General features: G+C 44.9%; 1 pseudogene; it reads left to right on the forward strand.

The window, feature by feature from the left end:
• The first annotated feature begins 13,191 nt into the window (after positions 1-13,191).
• Positions 13,192-15,186, forward strand: LOC105818064 (annotated as a pseudogene).
• The last annotated feature ends 5,314 nt before the right edge of the window (positions 15,187-20,500 follow it).

A 20,500-nucleotide genomic window follows, 5' to 3' on the forward strand; every position in this document is an offset into this window, starting at 1 on the left:
TTTGCTACTCAGAAGCCAAATGAGCTGGCATCTGGAGAATGGGAGGCTGGGAGTTTGATAGTGTCGTAACAAGGACAAATGGTATCAAGAGGCAATATAACGTGCCTACTACCTGTCTCCCTCCACACTGTGTCACTGTACTAGAAATTGTTCAGAGGAGTATCTTAGTGGTGGCTACATGAATTGGTGCCAGGGGACATATTCTATATGCACCTTTGTACCCCTTTACAAGGTACCTGAGGTTTGACTAAGGAATGGCTAAGACCCCTTTCACTTCTAGGGATTTCTGAAATCTGTGAAAAAGATACATTGGAACCTTTATAGTCTCTGTCCAGGGAATCCTTGTTCACCTGCCATTTCTGGTCTCCAGGAGAAAGTCTGCCACTTTCTGCTGATCAAATTGCCTTGACACAACAAAACATCGTCATTCAAAAGCAATTGAGCCCTCATCGCATGCTAGATGCCTTGCCAGGGCATTAAATGTGCGGACAGAGGTCAAAGTGCTCTGGGAAGTCTCACTTGCATAGTGCGAGGTCCCACGAATGGTGGGGATCCAGGCCTCCCATCCCTCCTCTCCATGGAAGCTGCGAAGGCTCCAGGCTTCTAGCACAGCACTCTGGGGCGGCCAGAGCCTCCTGGGAACTGAGAAGGGTATTTGGCTTTCAGAGGCTGGGCCTGGAGAAGTCTTCCATGTCCTGACTTCCCGTCTCCACCTTTTCTGCTCTTGCCTTTCTCCTCAGTCAGGAGGTGTAGAGAATTTGAGAAGTTGAAAAATGTTTCTTTCTTAAAAAACACTTGCTTTCAAGTTTATTGAGGTACCATTTCCATAGACAAATGCATCCACTTTTAAGTGCAGTTTGATGAGTTTCGACAGAGCCGTACTCCCGAGGAAGCATCACCACCATCAGGATGTAGAAGGTTTCCATCCCCACTGGATGGCTCTCCATCTCTTCCCAGTCAGTCTCCACACATCTGCTCCTGGTCCCAGGTGACCTCTGGCACGACTGTCTTAAACCTCACCTCTCTGTTTGCTTACCGTATTAGTTTCCTGTTGCTACTGGGACAAACTGTCACAAAGTTAGTGGCTTAAAACGACACAGATTTATTCTCTTAGAGTTCTGGGTGTCAGGAGTCTAAAGTGAGTTGGCAGGGCTGCCTTCCTTCCAGCGCTCTAGGGGAGAATCTCTGTCCTTGCCTTTTCCAGCTCCTGGGTGCTGTCTGCCTTCCCTAGCTCAGTACACCGCTTCCCTCCCATCTCTGCTTCCATCATCACATCCCCTTCTCTGCCTCTGATCTCTCCTGCCTCCCGCTTACGACCACCCCTGTGATTACAGCAGATCGTCTCGGATCATCCAGGATCATCTCTTCATCCCGAGATCCTTCACACGACCACATCTGCAGAATTCCTTTTGCCATGTATTCTCAGGTTCCAGGGATTAGGACCTGGACATCTTTGGGGGGGGGGATTATTCAGCCCACCACACTCACACAGCACAGGAAAAACTCCCAAGCCCATAGCTGAGCTTTCTAGATCAGACCTCCCATCAAGAGGCCCATGTTTATGTGCTCAGCCACATCTGCTTCTCTGCTTCAACTTCACTACACAAGCCAAGGAGGTTTTCTCCCTGTTCAAATAAAAATAGCACTAGCTAATGGGAATTCTGCATCTCATATGTGCCAGACACTCTTCTAAGCACTTTATGTACCCTTAACTCACTTAATCCTCACAGCAGTCATGGGAGGGAAATGTCATTTTTTATTCCTGTTTTACAGCTGAGAAAATAGAGACAAAAGCAAAAGGAAGCTTCCCAGATCACACGGTGAATTTGGCAGAGCCGGGATTGAACCCAAGGAGACCCAGGCTGGTGCCCTCCTGCTGGTCCAGCACACGTCCCACCGCCTCTCCAGCACGCCTCCGTGTTTTCTCAGCCCAGCCTCGGGGCCAGACGTTTCCTCATTGCTTGTGAAGGGGATCAGAACATGTCAGCTCCAAAAGTGCCACTGAGGCATACTGATCATACTGAGCTGAAGGCAGTTGAGAAACAGAAGGTTCAGGAAGGGTTCTCTGCCCTCACCCTTTCTACCTAAAAGCAGGGCACAGATTTCCTGTGAGAAATGCCCTCTCTGGACTAAGAGGAGGGGAACGTTCTTATCACTGGAGATGGGGAGTTGGTGCCAAGATGAATCTGTATAACAAACCTACCAAAATAATGCTTATCTTCCATTAGTTTCCCCCATAAATTTCCTAGCCACTTTCCCACCATATTTTACACCCCTACTCAAAACCCCCTTTTCCTTTGTCTTATATCATCTCTACACAATTTATTGTTAAAATGGTATATAAGCTCTCAGGCCTATCCACTTCTTTGGGTATTCATTTTTGGTATACAAAGGTCTCTGTGTACACATACAAATGTCAACATCAAATAAAAATGGATGTGCTTTTCTTCTGCTAATCTGGGTTTTATCAATGTAATGCGCAGGCCCAGACACAGAAGCTAAGAGAAGAGAAGAAGAGTTAGTCTTTCCTTCCCTACAGTTCTCACATATTCCATCTCCCCTCTCCCTCCTCTCTGCCTCGCCCTGGCTATTTTTAAAGGTCACATTCAAATCTCCTCTTCTCCATAAACTCTTCCCAAGTCACTGTTGGCTTCTTGATGAAGCTGCAGGCTCCTCCCTGCCCCCCATTTCACCGTGGGGTGTAGGATGATTGTGCATCTGAGGGGTGAAGATCTAGGATAGATGAGACAGGTGGGGCTGGGGGAGGAATTCATAAGAGCATCTGCTTCAGGTGTCACGTGCCATTGGTCTGACTTCTTTGGGTTATTAGTAACAGAAAAACAACATAAGGGCTTAAGCAAACAAGGACAGTTATTAGCTCAACCAACTGTAAAGTCCAAAAGTAGACTTGGTCAGGGGTCTTCAGTTACGACTGTATCCAGGTGCTCAAAAGGTGTCACCAGGAACCTCTCTCACTCTCTGCCTCTGAGTCCCATGCTCCTCTTTGGTGGCCTCATTCTCAGATGGACTCTACCCAGGAGGAAGCAGATGGATATTGGAAGCTCTAGCAGATGGTCTGTCATTCCAGCATGCCCAGCAAAAAGAGAATGCCTAGTTCACAAAGGTTCCAACTGACGTCCTGGGACCGTGCTCATTAGCTCTCATCTGCTCAGCTTGAGTCACACGCCCAACTCTGAACCAATCCCAGAGCGGGGGGCATCACTCTCATTTGCCAGGACTGGTTCACTTGCCCACCCATAGTGTGAAATGAAAGGGTCAGCCTGTCCTGACTGCATAGACTGATGGCGGGAAAGGAATGATCCCTCAAAGCAAAATCAGGATGACATTATGTAATAAGACGAAATGGTCTCTGGGCATCCAAAAATGATAGATGATTCTTCATACTCTTTTTGGATCTGGTCATTTTGGGGCTTGCTCTCTTCTTTCTGGATTGGCCTGTAGTATATCTCTTTTGTTAGAGGGCTGGGTCTACCCTTGCCTGGCAGGCTGTTTCCCCTCTTAATACTCTGTTGAATTCCATGCAACAAAGGCGTCACACAGGCTGCATGTAGTCTAGCCTTGACTAAAGCTGTTCTTGCAGCTCATATGTGGTCCAGGCCAGCTCACTGAAAAGCTGCATTCAAGTTTGAAACCAAACCCCATCAGGAACATAGAGCTGTGTTAACCTGAGCATGGAGTTGTGTTAGGTCCTGGGGTGCTGCGTTCAGATGCCCCTTTCAAGGTCCACGGGCCCCTCTCCTAACTCCTGGGAATATTGTTCATAGGTATGAGCACTCAGGTCCCTCACTGAGAATTGCTCGGGGCTGCAGGGAACTGCTCCACCCCAGGGCACATGGCTTCCCGAGGTTTAGTCCACAGTCAATTACTGGCTGAAATGAGATTACTGAGGCTCAGCCATCTTACGTCAACGGGGGCATCTCTGAAGGGCTACCCCAACTGCAGAGCTCCCTGTTATATCAGTGGAGGCCTCACTTGCAGCCACACTGTCAATGGAAAAGAAGCCAAACTCTGTAAAATAATTTAAAGAGGTTTATTCTGAGCCAAATTTGAGACCATGACCCTGAGCCACGCCTAAGAAGCCTTGAGCAAGTGGACTCCCCAAGGCTGGGTTACAGTTTGGTTTTATACATTTCAGGGAGACAGGGGTTACAGGTAAAGTCATACATCAATACAGAGAAGGCATACATTGCTTTGGCCTGAAAAGGTGGGAGATCTTCAAAGGGGGAGGGTTACAGGTTACAGGTGGGTTCAAAGACTCTCTGACTTGTAATTTGTTAAAAAATGAAGCTTTGTCTAAAAGCTTAGAATGTTTTAAGTTAAGATTAGGAAGTCTGTTAATCAGAGACAAGCTACAGCCATAGGCCATATATGGGTGTAAATTGCGGACCTGCAGGTCTGTCTTGCATAGCCTTAGGCCTGTTAATGAGTTACCACGGATATCTCCAAGAAGGGAGGGGGCATGAGGAGGCGCATGTGACCTCCCTCCTCAAGGCAGGCAATTCAGTTTTCGGGTGTCCCCTTGGCCAGGAAGGGGTCCATTCAGTCAGCCAGTTGGGGAGGCCTTAAGATTTTATTTTAGTTCACAACATTGTGCATCAACATTCCCCCTGTCTGTTCTGGCCTTCCCCACTTCCTCACAGGTATTCCCCCCACCCCACAGTAAACTTTCTGCATGGCTCTCCCAATCTCAGAGTCTGTTTTTATTTTTTCAAACGTCTTTTTTTTTCCGAGACAGAGTCTCACTCTGTTGCCAGTGCTAGAGTGCCGTGGCGTCAGCCTAGCTCACAGCAACTGAAAACTCCTGGGCTCCAGCGATGCTCCTGCCTGAGCCTCCCAAGTAGCTGGGACTACAGGCACGCACCAACACATCCAGCTAATTTTTCTATTTTTTTTTTGGAGAGACAGGGTCTTGTTCTTGCGCAGGCTGGTCTCAAACTCCTAGGCTCAAGTGATCCTCCTGCCTCAGCCTCCCAAAGTGGTAGGATTACAGACGTGAGCCATTGTACCTGGCCTTACGTTCATTTTTTTTTAAAAATGCTGTTTGTGACCTTTTAAATTGATTTCGTATTTCTCTACTTGGTCATGACTGCTAGGTTGAAAAAACCCTCTGTAATATACTGGAAGCTTCTTAAGAGCAGGAACATTGCAATCTACCTTGGTATCCACCATGCCTAACACAACAATCCAACACAGAGCTGTCGCTATTATAATTTCATGGAATACATGAGGGAGTGAATGAATGAAGTCCGGTTTTTTGGTGTGGTTCACATTGTTTCGGGATTCACTTTTATGAATCTACCCAGGAACATTCAGACTTAGTGTGAATTTGTTCCTCCAATTCTGGCAAATCTCACCTATCGGAATGTAATTTATTAGGTCACCATGGAAACCACTTGGGGTGTGGTAACGGTATCAATCAGTAGGGAAAGTTTGCTTGTAGAGTACAGATTAATCAAAGGGCATTGGTTGTTCCTAGATGTTATTTCCTTTAAGGTGGGTAACTAGCAAAATTACCCTCCTCAATTTCAAGATGTTTCTCTCAGGACACGTCTGCCAGGGGCAGTTCCACCCGTCGCATCTGAGAGCGTCACAGTAATAGCTGCCTTGTACTCCCTACTGTTTGCTCTGGAACATCTGTGGAGACAACATGGCTTCTAGGTGGGGACTCAGGGAACACCCCAGTCTCACCCACAACACGTTGCCAAAAGGCTGTTTTCCCCTACAGGTGGCTGATCGCTCCAATTTCGTGTGACTTCTTATTAGCTTCGGTTTAAGAAGGAAATGTTTCCTGACCTTGTCCTAAAATTCTGGGGTTTAACTCTCTCTGAAGCCCATACCCTTCTGCACTGAATACACACACACAAAATAGTTGCTGAGTGATTGGACAAATATCATCAACCATAGTTTTGATCTGTGGCTGCCTTGGTCTGACCTGTGACTTCCTGATCCCAAAGGCTGTTAGGGTCGTCCGTGGGGGTCAGCTTTATCCAAGATAGGTGAAGACCTCTTCCCCCGCTAGGTTTGAGCGTCCAGCCAGTTCCAACATCACATAATGCTCAAGACAGATTTCCCAAAACATAGGACTAATGCATGAAACACACCTATTCATTTTCCATGTGGAGCATATCAAAATGTGTTTTCTTCCCTCTTGCAAAGGCTCTCTTCCCCATCTGGTGTAAATTTGTGTGAATTGCTGCCTGCCGAGAAAAGGGTTAATGACAACTAGGAGGGAGAATTCTGTTTAGAGGGCTGCGCTTGGCAGGAGCTCAGTTGAAAACAGCCCAGGGGGCTGAGGAGCACTTCCTGTTAACCCTGATAGGACTCCGTGTTAGGAGGACAAATGTGGCCCTGAGAAAAGAGCAAAGGCCACGATGACATTTTGGCCACTGAGGAAGCAGCAGCAGCAGCAGCAGCAACTGTGCTGCCAGGAAGAACATCTGCCGAGAGTGTGGCCTGTGTAGTCACAAGTAGCGCTCTAATAACCTAATGAAGATCACGTGTCTGTGACTGTGTAACATACAGGCCCAGGACTGCAACATCGCTTGACCAATGTGATACAAATTGGACGCAGAAGCTTGGTCCTTTCAGCAAACACTTGCCCAGGGATTATTATATTCATAGAGACGTAGTTTCTGAGTGGACTTCAGTCTCATTTAGTCGCTCTTTTTTCAGACGGCCGACTCTAAAAATCAACCCCTTCAAGTTCTCTTTTCTGGTCATCCTGAAAGTTTCCAAGAATTTGACATCCTCCTTCAAGCAAGGGGAGCACTTGGATGTGTGGGCTGGGACACTTTCAGTGATTACTTCCTTAAGGGCTGACATCAGAAAGGAATTTGTGAGGTTAAAGTGAATCATTTTTTCAGAAGGGCACTTTCTGGAGACGTTTCAGCTGGAAAGATGGCCAAGCTTGAACTAAGCAGACGTCCGCCAATCTCGCTGTTATCATATTAAGAAAATGAGCCAGGATCTTTGATCACTTTATGTTTGATGTGAATGCTGTTATTATAATGCAAGGTCTTCTCCTTTTGCTGTAAGAGCAGAAGGAAGATAAAATGGGGTAGCGTATTAAAGTGCCATGTAGGACAAGATAGTGCTACATGTGACCAGTAAAGTGTTTGCAGCCTTCTCGGTAAGAGGGTGATTTTGCATTCTGTATTTGCTAATACTGCACGCCACTGAGCCCAGGGAGGGCAATGAGGAGTTATCACTACTTTATCATTGGAAATTGCGCTGACCTTTCCCATATGTTATCTAGTTCAATCCTCAAGGCAGCCACATTAGGTTAAGTAGGGCAGTTATTATTTCTTTCCATTTTTCAAATGGTTCAGCGGCATGGTTAGCACATACAGCTAGCAATGGGAACAGCTGGGCATTTGCATCTCTGTCTTCTGACTCCAAAGCCAGTGCAAGTTTCCACCCTACCACACAGGGGGTCATTTCGTATAATTCCCCTCTGCTGTCAGTATAATCCAGAAATGCTACACAGGGCATTCATAACCCCTACGTAACATGGTAACAGGCCTCTACTGCACACTAAAATCCATTTGCATTAAACCATCACTAATGTGAGATCCACAAATTTGATAATTTTTCCTCCACATCCCAATGGATGACCCAGAATAACACGGCATTTTTGATCTGGCTTCAAGGAATTCCCTGTGATCTACAACCTTGCTATTCAAAGTGGGGTCCACAGACCAGCAGCACCAGTATTGCCGGGGAGCTTGTCCGAATGCCGATCAGGCCCCAGCCCAGACCCACTGAATCTGAGTCTGCGTTTTCACGAAAGCCCCAGTAATTCCTATGCATGTTTGAGGAAGACTGCATCTACAACTCGCGCTTTTGCTCAGCCCTGCCTGTTTCATGTAACGGCTTTGTGGTTTATATGTAAGCAGAGGGGAGGGGAAGAGAGCGGGCAGAACATGCCTACTGCTCACTGTCAGTGAGGACTGGAGAGGTTCGATTGCAGATGGGAGCAACTGTGGAAGAGGTATCTGGAGAAGAGTCTGAAACCTTACAGGAACTATCAAGGAGCTGCCAGTAGACAGCTGGTCTGTGGTCTCAAGGAAACAGAGACGATATTGATTTTTGACATGATACACACTCCAAGTGCCTCTTGCTCCTGAGCACTTCGTGAAATACTGTTTGAGAAACCCTGGAGTGCTCCTGAAGCAGGACAGAATTGGGCTAGCCATTCCTAGATGCGACGGCCTGCCAAATGGGCTGTCGTGCTGGGAGAAATAAGCAGTCCACAGACTGGGCTTCTCCCTGTAATCCTCCCTTCTCGGCTTTTGTGGTCCCAGCCCCAGGTGTGAGACTTACATCACCCTGTCCGGTGTCAGGACCTCCCCTCTAGGCTGCGCTAACGTGGCTTCCTCTGGAAGCTCAGAATTTATGCAACCAAAGCTGGAATTTTTTTGTCTGTGGGTCTGAAACCCCCACTCCTCTCCCGCCCTGCTCTTCCCGGCCTGCGTCTTTGCTCTGCAGGAGGTCCTAGACATCGGATTCTCCATCTTCTGTGGCTTTGGGATCCAGGCAAATGTCCATGAAGGAGAGAATCTATAACCACCAAAACGTGGCATTGATGCAGGGCCCTGGATTCTGTTGTGCGCAAGTATGTTGAGCGATTTGAAATGACTCTCCTGGGAGCTGGTTGTCAAATTTTTGGTGTGTTCAGGAAATGTCTGCCACATTTTACATCAACATTTTCAAACTGCAAGTGAGTGAAGTGTTGAACTGTAATGATGTGTGAGTGCAATGAATGGATTGCAGCGCCAGCGGTGAACGAGCTTGGGTAGCAGAGGTAACTGGCTTTTTAATTAACAAAAAAAAGGAAGAAAGAAACCTTTGGTATGGTACGACTGTTCCTGGTGCTTTACTGCACAGAATATAAATCTCATTCTGATATCTTATGGAGCCACAGTATGTGGAAGTCTTCGTATGTAGATTATGGGTGGGAAGAATGGGGTGCCTTCTGGCTCTGCCATCGCTCCTATGTCAAGGTCCAGAAAGGTAGATGTCAACCAAAATGTAGCTAAATATGCTTCTAATTGCTCCCTTACTCAAGACTCCCGAGTTTGTTACTCAAGGGCTTCAAGTATTTATGTTACTAGCACTAGGATTCCCAGCTGCCTAGGGTTTGACTCAAATTTAACTCCCCCCAGCTGGGATTAATGTCTCCTTCTATCTTCCGGTGCAGCTTGTCCATCTACGCTGCATGAGGCCCCTCTTTCCCATTTGCTGACTGCTCAGGTACACACATGCTCTCAGTTAATCTTCCCACCGTGTTTGCAAAAGAAGAAACGGGGGCTCAGCTCCATCAACTTGCTCAGGGTCATGCAGCCATGAAGGGGCAGAAGCAGGATTCGAATGCAGGACTTTGTGCTCCCAAAGCCTTTTCTTTCCTCTACATTAATGGTTCTCGAAATGTGGTTCCTGAACAGCAGCAGCGGTGTCACCTGGGAACTTGTTAGAATTATAAGTCCTCAGGCCCCACTTCAGGCCCTACCCTAGGCCCACTGAGTCAAAACCTCTGGGGGCTGGAGCCCAGAAATCTGTCTGAACGTGCCCTCCAGGGGCATCTGTTACATGCACAAGTTTGAGAACCACTCTTCTGTACCAAGCTTGCTGCTGATGTGATATTCCGTGATGTATATTTCACCCACTAGACCACAAGCTCCCTGAAGTCAGGACTTCCGCCTCACTCATCCCTGAGGGCGACACTGCAGGGTGCTGCTGTGGGAACGTAGCAGTAGTAACAGCCAACATTGATTGGGCTCTTCATGCCAGACAATGTGCTAAACCTTCGCGTGCTTTATCTCATTGAATTCTCAGAATAGAATAGCCCCGTGAGGCTGGTACTGTTGTTGCCTGCCTTTTATAGATGAGAACACTGAGGCTCAGATGGCTGAAGTAGCTTGCTCCAAATCCAATGTGTTGCATGAGGAAGCTGCGATGCAAACCCAGAGAGAGCCCAGGCTCTTACCCAGCAGGCTGCCTTCTCAGTACATGCTTAGTGAATCGACTATAACCATCCGGACCTTTCCATGCACCTGTGGAGGAAAAGTCTGAACTGTAAAGATGGGGGGAATGTACACACAGGGCTGCTTGTGAGGGTAGAGAAGGCTTGGAGGTCTTTCAGGAAGGAAGGCATCATTTTCTTTATTTTTTTTAAATTTTTTTTTGTCACCTAAACTTATAAGAACCAGATGCACAATTTAGTGTGGCAATTAATTAATTTACAATGAGAAATACAAACTATTCTATTCTGCCCTGAAGTAAACCACAATGTCACCCCCAAAATACACCACTTTGGCATAGAAATTATTAATAGAGCTGAAGGCAATTGAGAAGTAGATACAGATGGTCCCTAACTTAACAATGATTCTATTTAAGATGTTTTGACTTCTTGATGGTGCGGAGCCAATACCCATTTGGTACAACCATTTTGTTTTTCACTTTCAGTACAGTATTCAATAAATTACATGAAATGTTCAATATTTACTATAAAATAGGCTTTATGTTAGATGATTTGGCTCAACGTTTGGCTAATATAAGTGTTCTGAGCACATTTAAGTTTGGCTAGGATAAGGTGTGATGTTTGGCAGGTTAGGTTTATTGGGATGTCACCCCATCATATGTTGAGAAGCATCTGTACACAAAAGCTGCCTGTCCTTTCACTATCTGCTTAAAAGCAGGACATAAATTTTCAAAGGTGTCCCTCCTCCTCTCTCTACCAGAAAGGACAAAAGTTAATCACCAATGGGGAGCAGTGGCTTTTGCCTGTAGTTCTGGCTAGTTGGGAGGCTGACAGGGAAGAATCACTTGAGCATAGGAGTTTCAGGCCATCCTGGGCAACATAGCAAGACCCTGTCTCTAAAAAAATAGAAAACAAATTAATCATCAGAGATAACTTTAGACCCTTATCAGCCCACAGATGGCACCAGAAGAATCCACACACCAAACTTTACTAACTAGCCTGGGCGTCTACCATTAGTTTCCCAGTATCTTTACCTTCCCACAGTTCGCCGCTTTCGGAAGCCTAAAACTGCATTCCTTTGTCCCATCATTTCTCTACAAATTTATTGTTCTTTGTTGAAGATACTGTATAAACCGAAATTGTAAGCTACCTCTTAGATTTACTCTTCCTTGAGTTTTTCCCCTGTATATCTGGGATGTGCATGTTACTAAACTTCTGTTTGTTTTCCTCTTGATGTCTTTGTTTTAAGGGCTCCTGAGTGGAAACCCTAGAAGAGTAGGATTTTTCCTCTTGCCTGTACCCCTAAGGAGGGCTTGAGATGCAGGTTCAGTGCTTGTTCTTCAGCTCCCCACTTTCTAGATGCCATTCAGATCATTCCCCTTCTGTTAACGTGCTCTTTTTCCAGCTGAGTAGATATAGCTGATGAGACTGGGGTTTTCTTAGGTACATTGCAGGCCCAGCAGAAAGAGTTTCATTTTTGGACTTGGAAAGTTAGGTTGCTGTAGAGTTGTTCTGTCCCATGTTCATTCTCCACGGTATCCTGGTCCGCATGTTGTGGAGGTACCTGCCACTGCTCCTTGACAGTTGCCAGGTTTTAGGCAGAAGCAGGCGGGGGTGTGCTTTCACAGTCCACAGGGCTGGGCCAGTGGTGAGTTTATGAGCACTCACTTCGCAATTAGGAACCAGTCCCTCTCCTACAATGCCAGATGCAGGCATCATTTTCTTAGGGAAGCAGAAAGCATTCTTGAGATCCCTTAATTTCATTCCTGATAGATCTGTTATCTTGACCTCCTGTTCAGGGATGGGTCCAAATCTACCCAGTCCTGTTGGGTCCAGGGTACTTGCATGTGTTAAATCCCTGCACCAAAAGGTACAGCTTTCTGGGGAGTCAGGGAAGGGGGTGAGTAGGAATGGGGAGTGTCTGTGGGTTAGGACTTCAAGTGGAGACACTTGAATTCAAATCTCTTGATTCAGGTCATGATTGTGCTGCTTAGAATCAATGTCATGTTACATATAGGCCACGTACCCTCTCGAGCGTTGGTTTCTTCAACTGTAAAATGGGGATAGTGAGAATAGCTGTGTTGTTTGTGTGTAGCTCAAATGAGACTAGGCTGGGAGAGTGCTTTATAACAGAAAGGGCTGTTTGAAAAGCTCAGTGTTCTTTGCTGCAACTACTGGGGAGTTGCGGTAGATACAGGGGATTGAAGAGATGCCCACCATTCTTGATTTTCAATTGAGATTGAAATGAGCACACAAAACATTTTTCTTAACAGGGTGTGGTGGCTCATGCCTGTAATCCTAGCACTTTGGGAGGCCGAGACGGGAGCATTGCTTGAACTCAGGAGTTCGAGACCAGCCTGAGCAAGAGCGAGACCCCCGTCTCTACTAAAAATAGAAAGAAATTGGCCAAACAATTAAAAATAGAAAAAAGTAGCTGGGCACAGTGGTGCATGCCTATAGTCCCAGCTACCCGGGAGGCTGAGGCAGTAGGATCACTTGAGCCCAGGAGTTTGAGGTTGCTGTGTGCCGTGCTGACGCCACGGCACTCTAGCCCAGCAAGAGAGTGAGACTCTGTCTAAAAAAAAAAAAAAAAATTTTTCTTTATGCCCAAATCAAGGCCGTTGTGCTCCGGCCATATCTGTTCCTCTAACTTCTCTGTGGTCTCTCAGGTATTTGCCCTGTGATTATTGAAGAATGACTGCATGCTCATTGTCCTGGGAATATGAAAAAAAAATCACACTTGAGATTCCATTGTTTGAATTTAAGTTATAATAATTTAGCCTGGGAGCGTGGCCGGCGGCCGCGCGGGAGCCACAGCGGCCTCGGAGGCGGCTCTGGCGGCAGGTGCCCTGGCAGTCCTGGCGGCCGCGAGGGGAGCCGCCGCCGCCTCGGGCCGTGGGGGCCCCGGGAGCCCGGCTGGGAGCCCGGCTGAGGGGCAGCTGATCCAGCCGTCGGCGAGCCAGCTGTCCCGGGCCGTGCGGACCAACGTCCTGGGCACCGTGCGCGGCTGCAGCAAGATCCTGCCCCACAGCCCCGCGCTCAGCATGCACCTGGTCAAGAGTCACCGCCTGCAGGACGGCAGAGTAGATCCAACAATAAGAAAAGATTAGAAAACCGTACCGAAATTCTACTGTTGTCCAATTGAAGGATGCCCTAGAGGCCCTGACAGACTGTTTCCTCAATTTTCTCTCATAAAACAGCACTTTATGAAAATGCACGCTGAGAAGAAGCATAAATGTAGTAAGTGCAGCAATTCATATGGTACCGAGTGGCACTCGAAAAGGGATGCGGAGGACTGCGACAAGATGGTCCAGTGCACGGGTGGCTGTCCCTACGCTCGCAGAACCGCACTGCAGTCCCACATCTACCGAACTGGCCATGAGATCCCTGCAGAACACAGGGATCCACCTAGTAAGAAAAGAAAAATGGAAAACTGCCTGCAAAACCAGAAGTTGTCCAATAAGACCGTTGAATCATTGAGCAACCAACCAATCCCTAGACCAGACACTCAAGAATTAGAAACTTCAGAAATAAAGCTAGCAGCACCTTTCAAAGATTCTTGAGGCTCTAATGCCAGAAAGCAGACGCTTACACCTCCGAAATATCCTCAGAATTTGCTTTTACCAAAGCCTAAAGTGGCTTTGGGTAAACAACCCATGACGCAGTTTTCTCCTATGCCTGTTTTGTGCCTACAGCCGACTCCTTGGCCCAGACTGTGCTGTTAGGTGTCGATCAGGGCTCTGCCACGGGGCCTGTGCACTTACTGCCCTTGTCAGTAGGAACCCTGATCCTCGGCCTAGCTTCAGAGGCTTACTCCCTTAAGGAGAGCCTACCTCTTTCCAAAATTGAGCCAGTTAGTACAGGTGTTCAAGTGAACTTGGGTAAAAGTCCATCTGCTCCTTTGCAAGAACTTGGGAATACATGTCAGAAGAACAGCATTTCTTCAAACAATGTACAGACAGGTCTGTCTCATGCCTCAGAAAACTTTATACCTTCTACATAGTGGGCCAGCCCTGATTCCTCTGTGTCATCTTGTTCCCAGACTGACTTGTCATTTGACTCTCAAGTGTCCCTTCCCATTAGTGTTCACACTCAGATGTTTTTGCCCAGCTCTAAGGTAACTTCATCTATTGCTGCTCAGACCGATGTGTTTACAGACGCTTGTTTCCAGTCAGGTGGGCTCTCCAGAGAAATTCAAACTAGCGGGATGCAAAGTCCGACCGATGACCACATACAGATGGACCAAGCTGGGATGTGCAGAGACATTTTTGAGAGTGTTCATTCATCACACAGTGTTGCTACAGACAATATTATAAGCAGCAGTTTAGTAGCAAAGACAGTAACTCATGGTTGGTTGCCTCAGAACGACCCTATGACTTTAAATCAAGGTATTGAGAAATCTGCACCAATTATAAACTTAAGTGCACAGAATAGTATCCTTCCTTCACAGAACATAACAGATAATCAGACCCAAACCATAGATTTGTTAAGTGATTTAGAAAACATCTTGTCAAATAATCTGCCTGGTCAGACATTGGATAATCGTACTCTTTTGTCTGACACAAATCCTAGACCTGACACCCAGCTCCCATCTGGCCCAACCCAGAATCCCGGAATAGATTTTGATATCGAAGAGTTCTTTTCAGCTTCAAATATCCAGACTCAAGCTGAAGAAAATGAACTTAGCACCATGAACACCGAATCAGTCTTGGAATCACTGGACATAGAGACCCGAACTGACTTCTAACTCGCAGACACCTATGCTCAGTCCTATGGATTGTAGGGGAAATTCTAACTTCTTAGGCCTTGAGATGTTTGACACGCAGACACAGACAGACTTAAACTTCTTTTTAGACGGTAGCCCTCATCTGCCTCTAGGAAATATTCTGAAACACTCCAGCTTTTCCATGAGTACTGATTCATCTGACACAGAGACCCAAACTGAAGGAATTTGCACTGCTAAAAACATACCTGCTCTAGAAAGTAAAGTTCAGTTGAACAGTGCAGAAACACAGACCATGAGTTCTGGTTTTGGAACCCTGTGCGGCTTGTTCTTCACCAGCAATGAGACTCAGACAGCAATGGATGACTTTCTTCTGGCTGATTTGGCCTGGAACACGATGGAGTCTCAGTTCAGCGCTGCAGAAACCCAGACATGTGAACTACACAGAGTCTCCAACTTCTAACAGTGGAGTCTGTGTGTGGCATGGCATTTACCATTTCCTTCTGGATTTGGAAAATGGGGAACAGAGACAACAGTATTAATTCTGTTGAATATAGTCAATGATGCAGTTGATTCGATTCTTTGTAGTTCTTGCCTTTTGTGCTTGTAAACATGAAATTTGTGTATAAATGTGAGTGTATTATAAAGTATAATATGTTGATCTAAAAAAAGTTATAATAATTTAAAACATAAATGTCTTAGAAAGCAACCAACACCATCTCTGGTCATTGTCACATAGAGTAAATAGCTCTCTCTAAGCTTCTGTTCTCATATTTTTATACACAGTTATTTGTTTCTATTTATTATTAAAATATTTTCCTGCTATCTCATATGGAATAGCTTTTGAAAATTCCTGTGAGCCACAGCTGGAAAATTCCTTCTTTAAAGTGACTCATTTATTCATCTTTTGTCAGTGGCAGGCTTTTTATGCTCAGACATTTTATACTTTTCACAGTTATTTCAAAATCTATTTCATTTGATGTGGAGTCAATTTGTCATTCTGCACGCATTCCCATTTCTGTTTTCCCCCATTTCTCTCATTTTGGCATCCTGCTAAGTTCATCAGAGGACTTTTCTTTTTTTCCTTTGTAATAATAAGCTGTACTGTGGCACCTAGAAAGATACTGGAAGCCCACGGCTCCAAGATGTTCATACCTGCCATTTTCCCATGGACCCCAACTAGGCCCCGAGTGTATCAGTGATGACTAATGAAAGTTGGGGACAGGAACTTGTGAATTTGTCTAATAATAAGACTGCTCACAGATGTAAGTCTGGAAGTGGTGGCTCATTGGATAATGTCAGTTTGACTTCATGTAGAGTCAAGGAGCTGCCGTGTTTGGTCAGCCTGGCTGCTGAATGTGGTTCTCCCAGGAGAACCATATGGACCAGTTCTGCACACGGGCTCGATTTACATCAGATTATCTCGGTGTGGAATGAACTAAGATGATGATCCCGTGGTTCTGAGACTATTTCAATTTCAGCAAAGAGTATCTTCTAGAAACGGCAACACAAAAGGGCCTTTTTTCTAAACTCATTCCAGCTGAGTATTACCATTTTCATCTGACTTAATGCGGAGAAAAGGCAATTTAACGTACTGGAAACCCAGAGCGTTGCTATCTTGGTACCGCCCTTTTATTTGGTCTGATAGCAGACGTGGTTCAAACTCAGCAAAAATTGCCTACCTGACTTTCGGCTACTAACAGTACAAACTACACGTAAGTTTGCATAAATCCTAGATGGCAGCCACCTCATTGTGCTTGGGGCACATCAGAACTCCTCTGGGATATTTCTTTTCATTTTGGAAAACTTCTTATAAGAGCCTCTCATAACAAGTTTTTATTAGTGTCATGATATAAGGTCAACTTCTATAACTGTTTTGTAGGTGTTTGAAAATGCAATATAATCATTATTTATAATATGTAAAATTCAACATATTTAAAAACATTATTCCTTAAATTATTAGTATTCCTTACTGTGCTTATTTATTGTTGTCTAATTGATCTATCAAAGTCTAAAAAGACATAAAAAACCTCATTAAAATTGTGGTTTTGTTCCTTTCTCTGTGTTTGCTTTATATTGATAGTGCTTATCTGTAATTTAGCATCTAAACATTGATGACCGTATCTTCAGTATGGGTTATGTTTTGATTGATTTGTAAAATCTACCTCTTTCAAGCAATTATTATTATTAGGAGCACTCACCTCAGTTTTCTACTTTGCTACATCAAAAAGCAGCTCCCATGCCTGAGGTATAACAGCGAAGTTGCTTCCTGGTTGGAACAGACATTGGGAGGATATCGCTCCAGTGTGGCTCTTTCATGTCGCCTCTGATGTATTAGAAAGACTCCCTCTCGGTGGCCCTGGAAGTGCATTTGAACATCTTTTGCTCAACCCAGCTCCCCTGATCTTAAATGTAGGAGAAGCTCCTCTGGTATTACCTTGCTTGCCAGACACAGTTTTCAGTGTTATGATTTTTTTTGGTTTATCATAAAAGAAAATATATGTATTCAAATAATATAAAGTTTGCTGTAGGCTCCAGGAATGAGAATAATCATATCAGATAGCAGGAGGCTGTGGAAACAGTGGTTAGACCTAAATGTAGGGATTAAAACCCTCCTAGAACTCAGTGGAAAAGGACCTTTTTATCTTAAGAACCAGGAAAGTAATACATTTAGTGTGTAGATGGGACGTGGTGGAATTTAAAAGCTAGCTATGTGGGTTAAACTTCCTCTACTAGTACCCTGTAATCATGAAATTCCAAATTTCTAATTCCTATGAAGGTGAAACCCTGTGATTTCTCACCATAACTAAAAATGGTTTTGCTCTTAAGATCTAGGTCACAGTATTTGGGAAGAAAATGAGGGGTCAGGTTGTTTCCCTGGAGTCAGCATCAGAGTGGTAGAGGATGCTCAAGTCATGTGAGTGGCAGCATTTTAATCATCTACAACAACACATAAATAATTCTGACCTCCATTAATTGCTTTGCCTTAGACAGAAACATCTTAAAAAATTCCCTCACTCCTATAAATATTGTAAGCCTCTCTTTAGGCCTGCTACTCCCCAGAAATACTCTCATCTCTCTTTTCTCTTTTTTTTTTTTTTTTGAGACAGAGTCTCACTCTATTGCCTGGGGCGCGTGCCGTGGCGTCAGCCTAGCTCACAGCAACCTCAAACTCCTGGGCTCAAGCGATCCTACTGTCTCAGCCTCCCGAGTAGCTGGGACCACAGGCACACACCACCATGCCCGGCTAGTTTTTTCTACATATATTTTTAGCTGTCCAATGAATTTCTTTCCATTTTTTTTTTGGTAGAGAAGGGGTCTCGCTCTTGCTCAGGCTGGTCTCAAACTCCTAAGCTCAGAACGATCCGCCTGCCTCGGCCTCCCAGAGTGCTAGGTCATCTCTCTTTTCTAACCCAGAACTTTTCAAAAGGAACATATCTATAATAAGAACATGTGAGAGTAGAAAGTCAATGCCTCTGTCAAAGTGGAATAAACCAAAATTGGGAAGAAATGAACCATGAGTTAGTCTCATTTCAGATACGATCAGATCTAGAGACAATCTGAAAGTGGGAATTTAAAATATGTGGGCAATTCCTCATTCTTTTTTTTAATTTTTAATTTTTATTTTTTATTTCAGCACATTATGGGAGTACAAATGTTTAGGTTACATATATTGCCTTTGCCCCTGCTGCCGAGTCAGAGCTTCAAGCATGTCCATCCCCCAAACGGTGCACACCACACCCATTAGGTGTGAATATACCCATCCCCTTCTCCCCCAACCCACCTGCCCGACCTCCGATGAATGTTGCTACTGTATGTGCACATGCGTGTTAATACCAATTTCAGGGTGAGTGCATGTGGTGCTTGTTTTTCCATTCTTGTGATATTTCACTTAGTAGAGTAGGCGATTCCTCATTCTTATCTTCATCATTTGCACACACAGATTGGAGGTCTGGCTGATGCGTGCAGCACCGATATCATCCACAGCAGAGGAAAGCCCATCTCTTTGCAGTTCTTGGAGAAGAAAGTCATCTTGACACACTATTTGTTATCGTGAAAAGTCTTCATATGACCATCTATTTCTTATAAATGTGTTTATTTGCTCACCCTTGAGGAGCAAGGTCTTGGCTAAGGAGTCCCCAGTCGCATAAGGAAAGCCATGATGATCATCAGGATTTTCAAGGGCTAATGATGAAAGTCATGCTGTCCAGTTTCTTCACTGCATAAATCAAGACATGTAGGCCTTCCTAGATGTTTCTTCAATCACTCATGTCCATGTAGTCAATGTCTTCCATTTTTTTTCAATCTCACAAAGATCCAAAGGTGAAAACATGAATATTTTTTAGTGTAGTGTGTCTCTACACATTATCAAAATAACTGGTTTAAAAGTGAAAATTTATAAACATTTAGCAAAGACCAGGACACAAGGGAATGATACTCTGAAACATCATCTTGGGGACAGTGAATTGGTTTGGCATTTATGGCAATCAATCTAGTGATATCTATCTATCTGAAAAAACATACATCTTGTGACCCAGCAATCTACCTACGCAAATTTAGTCCACAGAAATAGGAGACCTAGGATTAGATAAATGTTCATGGAGCACCTGTCATATGCCAGATCTGTGCTGGGGGCGCTCACATTTATCTCAGTCGATACATCTAGTGTAGTCAAAGGTGCATTAGTTGATTTCATGGTCTTTGTGGGTAAAGTTTTAAGTGATTGCAAAGAAAAGATTTGGAACATATAATACCTTGAAATTTTAAAATTGGCTTCTATGAATTTCCTAAGATGGGGCTTATAAAAAATGGACAGGAAGAAGGAAAACAAGAAATTTTCAAAGAAAATTGCAAGCTCAGAAACCACGGTCAGTTCTCCCTAGAGACTCTTTGAAAAAAATAACATAGTTTTAAATAACATCTACTCTGAACAGGGCTGTTTGTGACATATTGCCAAATGTCATTTTCACTTGAAGATTTTCTATGTTCTTTATTTCCTTTTTCTTCCCCTTCTACCCCTGCATGCCCACCTCAAAGCAAGGTTCTTTCCCTTAAAAAATTTTAAAAAAGCTTTGCTAATCTATGATGATACAGTTTGCTTTCACATGGGGACATTAATAAAGAATCTACTTTAGATCATAAGCACCCTTATTTGTCCCTAGCACTGAGTGTCCATAACACCAGGTCTGCTTGAACTGCCAAGCAGGTTTGTTTTTCCAGAGCACCGGTTTTAATGTCCCCAGCAATGATGGAACATACTTACCAGATCATGGGGTTCTAGAATCGAATGAAAAGAATCCAAAGCTGAGACTCAGGACGCCCAACTTCTCATCTTGCCTTGGCCAGGGACTCCCTGCAGTGCGGATCTCTTTGGTTTGATTTCCTTCTCTCCACAGTGACAATCACTAAGTCCACCCTCCCCCCAGGTGGCCTGCGTAACCCAAATCTTAGTTGTTTGGATATTCTCAATCTTCAGTTTTCTTTTGCCAGCCTTTCCTTTAACATTTAAATATAAACGGCTTGGGATATATCAGTGTTTTCCCCCAAATCTCCAGAGTTAGGCAGATAAGTGGGTGTCATGTTTTTAATTCACCTTGTGAGTCCCTGTCCCTCTGAATGCTCCATCGCCGTGCTTTAGTCACAGCTGCAGCTACAGCCCCACTTCTGCTCTGTTCTGCCCCATTCACGGGAATCTCTCTTCCTCCATCCACCCACGCGAGCCCCACTCGCGCTGGACTGCTGAGTGTGGGGGAATTTTAATGACATTTAGAGGGTAC

The sequence above is a fragment of the Propithecus coquereli genome, unplaced genomic scaffold (assembly GCF_000956105.1).
Source record: "Propithecus coquereli isolate 6110/MARCELLA unplaced genomic scaffold, Pcoq_1.0 Scaffold435, whole genome shotgun sequence".
Classification (NCBI taxonomy): domain Eukaryota; kingdom Metazoa; phylum Chordata; class Mammalia; order Primates; family Indriidae; genus Propithecus; species Propithecus coquereli.